This window comes from Mesoplodon densirostris, chromosome 13, assembly GCF_025265405.1.
Source record: "Mesoplodon densirostris isolate mMesDen1 chromosome 13, mMesDen1 primary haplotype, whole genome shotgun sequence".
Taxonomy (NCBI): Eukaryota; Metazoa; Chordata; class Mammalia; order Artiodactyla; family Ziphiidae; genus Mesoplodon; species Mesoplodon densirostris.
In genome coordinates this window covers 21026425-21038241 of record NC_082673.1, presented here as the reverse complement: position 1 = coordinate 21038241, position 11817 = coordinate 21026425, and the positions used below count along the sequence as shown (strand labels likewise).

The following is an 11817-nucleotide window of genomic DNA, read 5'->3' as shown; positions in this document are numbered from 1 at the left end:
CCTCTTGTTTTCCGTTAATCTATGTGTCTGTTTTTATGCTAATACCATAATGTTTTGATTACTATAGCTCTGTAATATAGTTTGAAATCAGGAAGTGTGATGCCTCTAGCTTTGTTCTTTCTCAAGATTTCTTTGGCTTTTGGAGTCTTTTGTTCATTAAGTAGTATGGTAATTTTAACAATAATAATTCTCCAGTTTCTTTCATCAATGTCTTATAATTTTCATTGTGCAGGTCTATCACTTCCTCCAATAAATATATACCTAGTTTCTTTTTTTTTTTTTTTGGTAGAGTTGTAAATGAGATTGTTTTATTAATTTATCTTTTTGATTGTCTTGTTGTTATTGTATAGAAACACAACAGCTTTTTTATGTTGATTTTGTATCCTACAACTTTACTCAATTTGTTTATTAGTTCTAACAGATTTTTGGTGGAATCTTCAGGGTTTTCAATACATACTATTATGTTATCTGCAAATAGTGACTGTTTTCCTTCTTTCTTTCCTATTTAGATGATTTTTTTTCTTTGCCCAAGCTTCTTGACCTGTGGCTCAGACTCATCCCTGGCATCCTCACCCATGTTGAACCCAAGGCCTAATCAGATGCTGCAGAGCCAGTGTCAGTCCCGACCCTGTGAGAAAGCCATTTCCCACAGCCCCTGCCAGGAGCACCATGGGCACTTCCCTCCTCCAACCTGATGATGTGTGGGAACTTATGAACAAGAAAGGTTTCTCGGGAGACTAGAGCCAGCAGCTCCAGTGGAGGTTTAAGAAGCTGAGTGGAGATCAGCCCACCATTCCTAAGGAGAACTTAAACAAAGTTCCAGGCCTGGAACTCAACCAAATATGATCCAAATAGCCATCTGCCTTCTTTGACAATATGAACATGTGCAAGGGGCTCAGTGGCCTGGTCCAGGAGATTAATTTGAGAGCTTCCTGATTACCATGTCTTACTTCCAACCGATGGAGGAGGAGCAGGTGCAGGTGCACTGAAAAGAAGTTAAGAGATTTGTTCTGCGTGTATGACTCAGACAGGGAATGATGCATCAGCCTGGAAGACTATCAAAATGTGGTTGAGGAGCTTCTCTCCAGAAACCCTCACACTGAGAAAGATTCCACTCACTCCTATGCAGAGGGGGCGATGATGGAGTCAGCCAGAATCTGCATGGGGCAGGTAGAGCCTGATCAGGTGTCTGAAGAGATCACCTTTGATGACTCCTTGAAGCTCTGGCTGTGGGGCAGACAGCAAGACCAACATGCACGTCTCCTTCCTTAGCATGGAAACCATCACCTTTTGTCACTGACCCACTGCCTACCCCCTGAAGAAACTATACTTGCAAAGGGGCAGCCTCCCTGGGTGGCCTGTAGTAGCTAGTATCTTTTTGCTACAGCTTTTGTAAGATTTGTTGTTGATATGTTCTTATTATATATACATATTGGATATGTGTGTTGGCTATGGAGGGGGTGACAGGAGGAAGACAGATAACTTGTCTTTTAGTTTAGAGGATGCTGGGCCATGATAAGCCAAATTCAGACCTAACCATTAGGACTGCATATTTTCCAGAGATCCTAGACTTTGAGTAAGATACAGTTACTGGATGGGGCACTGAGGTTGATTCCCTGAAAAAAAGGCAAGTACATTCAGATGCATGAGAAGGAGGTTACAAATGGATAATTAAGAGAAGAAAAGTGTAGACTATAGCAGTGTTTACTATATGTCCCCTAATATATTTTTTCTTCTACATTAATAGAATTTTTTGTTGAGCACTTGGCTCCCCATGGAAAGACTACATTTTCCCAGATTACCTGCAGCTGAGTGTGGTCATGTGTCTAATTCTGTTCCATAGCATAGGAGCAAAAGTTACATGTATAATTTCTAGTCAGTACCCTTAACACAAATAACCATGTCTTTATATTTCTTCCTTCTGTAGCTGGAATGTGGATAACATGGCAGCAACTGGAATAAGCATTTCAAACTAGAAGATGAAAGCTAGGTATTGAGGGTGACTAGCATCAAGGTAGACCAAGCCTGGACCCCTGATGGTTTTATGGAGGAAAGCCTTGAGCATAGAGGATCTTTTACAAGAAAGATAATTAAGTGAGATATAATCTTTCATAAGAGTTAATCTTTTGTGAACTATGACCATCTGTTTCAATGGCAAAACCCACATCCTAAATAATACTATCAGAGTTTGTAAATTAAATTGGTTTACTATGTGGCAGGTAAATTATTTGCAAATTATATCTATGGTAAAGAAAAAAAAAAGCCTTCAGATAGATGGACAAGAAGAAGAAGTGTCCACAAAGAAAACACAATCAGTCTGACTTCAAAACCAGATGATTATGGGGTATATTTTCCAAGTTGTTTTGTCCAAAGGATGATTCAAAACATTTTATAACCAATAAAATTGTTGTTTGTATATGAAGGAAACTAAAAAATATTCTTATCTAGGAAATTACTAGAAAACATGTTACTCACATTACTCCACCAAGTTTTTTAATTAAAAATATACTTACTGTTATGTGAATATGATTTGTGTCACCCTGAAAATTCATATGTTGAAGTCCTAAACCGCAATGCCTCAGAATGTTTAGGAAAATGGGATCACTACTGATGTAGTTAGTTAAGATGAGGTCATACTGGGTGGTGTAGGCTCCTAATCCAATATGAATCATGTCTTTATAAAAAGGGGATGTTTGGATACACACACACACACACACACACACGGGAAAAACTTCATGTGAAGATGAGGGCAGAGATTGTAGTAATGCAGCAGGAACCCAGGAACACCAGACTGCCAGGTGGGATAGAGACATAAAACAGATCCTTCATAGTTCTTAGAAGGAACCAACCCTGCCAATATCTTGATCTCAAACTCCTAGCCTCCAGAAATGTAAGACAATACATTACTGTGTTTAAGACACCCAGTCTGTGGTACTTTGTGACAGCAATCCTGGCAAACTAATACATTTACTCAGTTGAGATAGTAAAAAATGTAAAGAACTAATGAATGGAAAATCCATCATATAAAAGGACTAATTATGAATACTAAAACCAGTTAAACATGGAAATACTCTTTAAAGGATTGCGAATAAGATTACAAAATAGAATGCAAATATCAAAATGTTATCTTGAAAGAGAATAAGACAAAACATGAATGTGTGCATGTGAATGATAGATCAATTACCTTTATCAAGTCCAATTTCCTTTGAAATGTTTCCCCCAACTCAGAAATCTTCCTCCATAAGTACATAAACATAAAAATGTAAATATTTCTCTCACGAAACATGAGTATATCAGTACACAAAACTGAAACAGCATTTACTCAGTAATAAAGCTCGTGGTCACTGGAAATTCACTTTGAGTTAAAAAAAACTGAAAAGTTAATAAGTTGGACATGTGACCTTTATGATTTTTGACTCTATATAAGAACTTTAAAAGTAAAGGCTTAAACTTTGAATGTTGGTCTTTGAAATTATTTTTAAAGGGTAATGTATAACCGAATGTACAACTATTTTATTCATGTTTGATTTATACAGTAGATTTAACATTTATTCAACAAAGCTTTGCATATAATAAGAGTATACATGATGCTTTAAAAAGCTTACTAAATACCACTTAAATTGAAAAAATTGTGTTGGGATTCAGTTCCAATATTGAGCTCATTCCACACTATGGTTTTCTCCACCTAAAACAGCCTTTATTTGAACTGAAAAAGAAATTATAAACTTTATACAAATATTTTATTTTATGTATGTATTTATAATAAAAAAATAAAACATGATGGTTAAATTATTTCCTCGCACCTTTTTCATGAAGCAACATATATATATATATATTTTTGGCCAGTTTTTGCTTCAACTCTGAGTTTCGTTTCTTTGATATTCTTTCAAATGTAAGTAGATTCTTCTGGCGGTTCCTAGTGACAGAGTAACTTATTTCTGCAGTAGCAATATTTTGTTATTCTACTAAGCTCAAGCAGTAACCTGAAACTGTTCAACTGAGTCTACTCTAAATATAAGTACTGCATAACTTTCAACTTTTTATAAGCCTGAAAATTTCAGAACTTTTTTCCTTTTTTGGCCACTCAAGAATTCTCAAAACCCGAAACTTACAATCATTTTATACTTTAAACAAAAAGCTTGGCAGGGTTTTCATAATGTTGGTAAAACAAAAATTTAAAATATAGTCTCTGCAAGTTTTGCTCAAGACCAGATGACAGCATTAAACAATTAAAAAAAAAAAAACAGTTTTAGTTAAAGAATCATCATTGTCACTTCCGAAAGGGTTGTATAACTTCAGTTTATAAAAGATTTACTGTGCTTATGTGAATATTAATTTTCTAAAGATATGTTACCATGAAACGCAAAATTTATTTGGGAACTATTATGAAATAACCCAGTCATATCTTTGTCCTTATGTTGATCATTCTTATTTAATGAACATAATAAAAAGTCATATTTTAAGGATTATTAAATTTTAAGTAGAGAAGTTACTGTCTGTATGGAGGGGAGAGAGTTTGTTTTTAAAGGAAGGCTTTTATTTTTGAGTGAATTTCTTTTTTCTTTTTTAAAAGAGATATTTTTATTTTGCCACAATAGGAAAAAATTGAATTTTCCAGGAGAACATCACTCCATTATGTATTTCATTACTCCATTCTGTGGTTCCAGGAGGTACTTGTTTGAATTGCAGCATTATTACCCTAATTCTTAACTTTTTTGTTAATGTGTATGATATTGACTGGGTCAGTGGTCAGGGTTAATATCCACATTTCACTGAAAGAAAACTGAGAGACAGGATATTCATATTCTGGTTGTTAATAAGAATTAAATGTTATTTTTCATATATGTATCACTACAATTTGATCACTTTGCATCACTCTCTTTTATTTTAGTTATAGTTGATTTGTTAATAACTTTAATTCCATTTATGCACTAAAGGCTAGACTTACATTTCCCAGAATGAAGAACCATTTAGAGCCATTCAAAGCATAACTATCTGATTTAGAATCATTAACTATTTGCTTTTAGATAAAAGAAAAAAAATGAATTGTCTAATTTAAAACTCATATTTCTACAGTTTTGTGCCTCTAAGTTCTCCAAATAAGAATGATCACAGCAGTTTTATTTTGAATACATTTATTTACTTTAGAAACAGCAGAGAAATATGTGTATCATACAGAAATAAAGAATAACCTATTAATGAGTGAAAGGAAAAGAAATCCATATGCATGAACATGATTTTTTTCCCTGTAGTTTGATGGGACATAACCATTAGCAATAATTTAATGTATAAATTTTCATTCTTTTGTTTCCTACAAAAACAAAAAACTAGAAATTTCTTATGAGTTTATTGTATTTGTACAAACTAGAGTTAATTTTACATGTTCATGACTAATAACCTCATTTAAAAGTTTAAAACTCAATTGATTTACCATGTCCATTTTTAATCTTATTTCTAGTATTAAAATAGATGTATATTCATCTATAAATGTACATGAACCTGATCTTATATATTGCAATGCATTTTCTAGATCCTTTGGCATGCCCATGTAAATACAAAGGCCCAGATGAACTTAAATTAATAGAATTTCAGAAAAATCACCATTTTTAAGGCAAATTTTTCTCTGTATATTTTTACATCTTCAGTGATTATTTCCTCATATTCTTTTATAATCTTGAACATTTTGTGAGAGAAGACTGTTATTAAGAATGCATCTGTTCTTAATTTACTCCTTACCTAAAGCCACAGCACAATGTTCTATTTGTAATATCAAGGCAGTTGGTTGATGTAAAAAAGGACTGATATTAATTACAGAAAATTGTCATCAAATGGAAAAGAAAAATGAAGAGTCTTATGGAGGCTTAATCCTGATTACAGCTTCAAATTACTCTCTCCATTAACACAATTGACACTCCCAGCTAGCAAATTTTATAGAGAAACAAGTAACCAGATATTTTCTATTGAAGATTTTTTTTTTCATGTTTTATGCTTTTTAATTTCTGCCAATGTAACAATTGTTAACTTTTAAAGTCTGGTTCAAAACTTCATTTCAAAAGTATAAAGATAAAAAACCTACCTAATTATTAACATTTCTCATTTTTTTTTTACTATGCATATGTCCAGTGGTTGTAAAACAGCAGCTACACAAATCCACTGACACAAAGATTTTAAATATAAATTTAAACATGAAAAGATGGTATTAGCCAATGTAAATAGTCACTAGATATACACATTTTAACCATGTGAATTGGATTAACTTCAAAGGATCAGAATGACGTTTGGTAAATAATCACTTCCAGTACATTAGTGCATTGGAACCTTCATATTTCGGGAAGAGATAATTCACCCCATTTTGGTGAACAATTTTCTCACTATAGAGTTAAATTACTGTACAATCAGATCCAGTACCTTATATCCATGGGACACCTGGTTTGAGAAATTAAAGTTATTTCAAAAACACTATTTCAGCTACCTCCACAACACTATCTGCCGCATTAGCCACTAGTCCACTCCATCATCTATTCATCAATTCCCTAAATTTATATTAACTTACCTGCCAGGGCAAACTAGGATATGAGTTTTCACAAACTAAGTAGTGGAATGCAATCCTTATACAGTATCACACAGCATCAGCACATCTATTTTTCCTTATATTCTGAGCTCTCTGCAGACAACAGATAAGAAAATACAACTATAATATTGATGCTAAAGACAATGAAAGTTTTAAAAGTTTTTATTTCACCAATAAAAAAGGGAAAAAGTGTGATAATCTAAAAATATTTTTTTTTACCCTCTAAGAACATCAGGTAGGTAACTTTTCATATTAAATATTGAGTTTCACCTTAAAACCTTTGAGATTCAATCTCTACTCAATAGCTTCAAAGTGTTCACCTATAATTTCAATGTCACCATTTCCAGCTGAGAATATGATCAAGCATGAATCAAGGAGAAAGCTTAAGTTAGAGAAAATTACATTCAAATACTAGTGGTTGTTTTTGCATTCTACTTCTAGATCAACAGTTTTTTCCACAGTTGCTGGGGTGCTAATGTCTTTCTTCATATATGAATTTCTGGGATGGAAGATGATATGCCTTTTACTGAGATATAATTTACATATCATAAAATTGATCTATTTCAAATGTACCATTCATTGAACTTTAGTATACTTATACAATTGTACAACTATACCACAATCTAATTTTGGAACATACTCATCATCCTAAAAGGAAACTTTGTGCTCATTTGCAGCCACATCTCATTCCTACACTCAGTACTGGGCAAATAATAATCTATTTAGTCTCTGTAGATTTGTCTTTTCTGGATATTTCACATGAATGGAATCATATAATATGTGTTCTTTCATGACTGGCTTCTTTCACTCAGCATAATATTTATTAGGTTCATGCATGTTGAAATGTGTATCCGTATTTTATTCATTTTCATTTGTGCCTAGGGTTTTTAACATGATTTAAATACTTTGTTTCCAGAAATAGTTGTGTAGAGATGTGTGTAATTTTTTTTTTTTTACCTCTTGGGCTATCTTCTGTTAGAACTATTGACCTAAGATAAAACACATTTCTCATAACTTTAAAAAATAAGCATAGGAAATATTATCAGAACAAAGAAAGAAAAATTTAAATCAAGTAAAAGAATGTTATAAAGCAGGAAGTGGAGGATAGTGGTTGCTTGCTTTAAATTTCATTTTAAATAATTATTTTTATGAATGGCTTCCAAGATTAATTGTATTTCCTAGTTGTTGATTGTGACTTTTATGGACTGGTTGTTATTTATACCTTCAATAGCAAAGTCTAATCTGTTCCTTTTTATTTAAAAGTTGAGTGTCTTCAGCCCCTCATACAAAATAATTGTGTGATCTTAAAGAATATATAGTGTTACCAGGACAAATATTTGAAACATGTACAGATCTGAAGAGAGGTTTGCAGATCTCAAAAGGGATGGATTTATTTTATAAATATATAAATATTTATAGATTGAAAAAATTAAGTTTATGAAATATACTTAAAGGGGTTATGATGACTAAAGAAGATTGGTATTCCAGCTCCTGGAAGGAATTATGGGAAGAGTAAGTGAATTCCCTCTGTTAGTTAAAAATCTTTATAAGCATATTTTACATAAGGAGTAAAAACATTATAAATAAAACATTTAATTGTACTAACTGAATTTGAAATGGACTTGTGGAAAGGGCGTGAAATAAAGACTGTGAGAGCTTCACATATTTGTGAAAAAGTGCTAGTACAGGTATCGATAGAATATAAAAATGAAGACTTTATGGAAAAGCAGGCACAATTTTTGGATGGAAAAATGTATAATTTAAGATTGTTATGGTATAAATATGCATACTGAATTTGTTAAATAAAGTAAGTAGAAATGAGCCTTAAAAGGTTTCGATTACCTGTAAGACTCTTGTTTTCTATAAATTGTGTCAATGATTGGTATAAATTTAGAAGATGATATGTAGAATTTGAATTCTATAAATTTTGAATAGATTATGTAAAATATGCAGTGGTAAATATTTCAATATTACAAAGAACTTTGAAAACAATTTGTAGGGTGAAAGCTCTGTATTATTTTCCCATATAATTGCAGTATATACTTTTAAAATACTGTTCAAATATTTAAACTTGAATATCTTACATATCCATCTAGGTGGCATTGGATTAAAAAAGTTTCATGATAATAAGTTCATTCCACTTTTCTGCCAATTATATAAATCTTATACATCCATAAAGTGTTAAATATAATATCTGAAGTCATTTTAGTACAGAATCCTTCCTATTATAAAAAGAGTTTGTATTCCCAGTATTTGCTTAATTATAGCAGAATTTATCTTAGATTAAGCATTTTTTTCCAACAAATTATTTGAGCACCTACTCTGTTCCAGATACCATGCCAGATACTATATTTACTTTGATAAAGAATATGAAGGACTTTCCCTGAGGGAGGAAATATAGTGTAGTATCTACTTTAAGACACAACTTCTAGAGAGAGATTTTCTGGTTTCAAATTCTAAGTCTGCTACCTCTTAGTTGATACCTTTATACTATTTATTTAACAACTCCAATCTTCAGTTTCCACAGTCATGAAGAGATATTTTCTTCTTCATATAGTTGTTGTTTGAATTTAAAGAATACACAATAAGTAGCACATTGTCTGACATATACAAAAACCACAGCAATGCATAGAAAAAAAGTCCACTTATATTCACTAATGATGGCTCTTAGTCTAACTAAATCTGATATTATTATTCATTCTAAAAGAAATTTGAAACAAGGAACATGACATCCATTGTCTTTGTAAAGATTCAGTTGACAATTTGTAATATAAAGCTTCTTCATAATAAATAGGTCAAGTTTATTTAAATGCAACAGTTCAGATATAGGCACTACAATCAACAGAAACTATCAATAAATCAGTGAAGACATAGAGCATAATAAGTCGAGTATCAGTAAAAGCTTTGTCTTTGAGGATATGAAGAAAAAAAGCCTCGAAAGAACAGGTCATCTTAAGACATTGTGTTTTTCAAAACTTGAATTACTCATTATTCATTTATTTATTAATTAAATGCATATCTATTTACTGTCTACTATGCAATAGGTATTCTCTCAGGCATTGAGTATACAAAGGGGAATATGTAGAAAATAAGGGAGCACAAATTTTTTGGTAATATTAGGTTTAGCTGGAGATTACTTTACAAATTTTTATCTTTTATATATTTTAAAATTACTTTGCAAAATAATTTTTATTTCCCCCAGAATTTACTTTTACTTCCCTGTAAGACATGATTATTTTCAATGATACATGAACTAGAGTATGCAGAAAGGGTGCTACTAAAATAAACAACTTTATGTTTACAATTATATGTTAGACAATATATAAATTCATTGTTTTCTATGTATTGCAAATATTCTGTACATACACATAATTGTCCTCTGCAAATGAGTGCAAAAATGTTAGGTATACTCTATAATTACTATTGAGTCTAGCTTTATGTCTATCAACAACTCCATACATTTCATAGGGAATGAAGTAATGAAAATTTAAGTTAGACGATCATGGATATTAAACATCATCCTGAATATAAACTAAACACATCCAGATAATTTATATCAGTGAGTGGCTGAGATATTTTGAAAAAAATAATTACTTAGAACAGTATCTCACTTGTACTCTGAATATAGGTAACTTATTTAAGAAGTTCTGGTCCAGAATCTTGTAATATATCAACATTTGTAATATATCAACATTTAGAGGAATTAAGGAAAATATGTACAATGGCACAAAGAAGAGGGAAGAGAGGTAGACCCAATATCCCTAGCAAAGTATTTGACTACTCAGGAAGGGAAAAGAGGGAATAAAGAAGAAAGCTGACCATTAATACCCACTGTGTGGGAAACAGATGAAGAATAAAGTTTGTAGAGATAAAAATTACATAGGTTCATTAAAGTTCACATATGTCATGCTAACAATTTTCAACATCATCGTATTCAAAATGGTTGACATTTTTGACATTCTTCAGAATGAGAGTGACATGATCACATTTGAGTCTTATAAGCACTTTCTTAATTGTAAGGCAGAAGAATCCATGGGGTGCAATATTGAGAATGAGGAAACATTGAGACTTGTAAAATAAAGTGATCCATATTCAAAACAAAATTAGGTTATAACTTTGGCAAAAATATTGTGCCATTTGCCATTTTAAGTTATCTGGATAAAAATAATCATGTGGGTAAGATAAAAATATATCTGTCGGATATCACTGAGACATGGTCTCTTGTATTTGGAAAACAAAATGAGTAAAAAAGTTAAATTTTGTTTACTCCTAGCAGTATTTCCCTGAGCTTCAAAAGGTTAATGTGCACTGTAAATTTCCAAGAGGGAGATATAGAATAACATTTTCCAAATGTATTTGCCTAATGAAACTTCTTCCTCCTCTAAGAATCCTGAGCTTTTATTACCTATAACACATTTTAGAAAATGTGAAATGTTCTCATGAGTCAATAATGTGATAGGCATTATTGAAGATGGATGCCACCACAATAATAGAAGTCTGTGTAAAATAACTGACTGAACCCTGTAGTAGTAATTATCTTAAGAGCTAATTTACAAATTTATTTTCAATAAGAACTAGGGTTTTTCCTAAGTATTATTAAAATATAACTTGAGTTTCAATTGAAGAACTGGGATGCTTCACAATTTCAATCAAGGAGAGAGAATTATAAAATGCAATAAATTTGTAATGTGCACAAGACAATATTATCATAATGAAATTCTGATCTGAATAGATTAGTAAAACAACAATTTGTCATTAGACTCCAGCACCTTCTTGGACACAGGCCACAATCATCTGAATGATTAGGCAATCAATTAAGTGCTTATAATATTCATGCCAAGATACAAGGAAAAAATTCCCCTCCCTCACCAGTTCATTTTGATATTGTACTGGAAGTACTAGTTACTGCAATAAGACAGGACAAGAAGAGAAAAATTGTTTAGATTGGGAAGGAAAAATTTTTTTTCGTCACAGATGACATGATAGTTTATATAGAAAATCTGAAAGAATTTACAAAAAAAGTTCTTCTGGAACCTAAGAAGTGACTATGGAAGAATTGGAAAATACAGGGTTAATATATAAAAGTCAAAAACTTTCCTATAAATGAGAAATGAAAAAGTAGAATGTGAAATTAAAAACATAATATATTTTACATTAGTACCCCCAAAATGAAATACTTAGATGTGAATCTAACAAAATATGCACAAGATCTATATGAGGAAAACTTTAAAATTATGGTGAAAAAA

At 31.6% G+C, this 11817-nt stretch overlaps 1 pseudogene; it reads left to right on the top strand.

Moving 5' to 3' along the window:
- Positions 1-669: 669 nt before the first annotated feature.
- On the top strand, positions 670-1300 carry LOC132500588 (calcineurin B homologous protein 3-like; annotated as a pseudogene).
- Positions 1301-11817: the final 10517 nt, after the last annotated feature.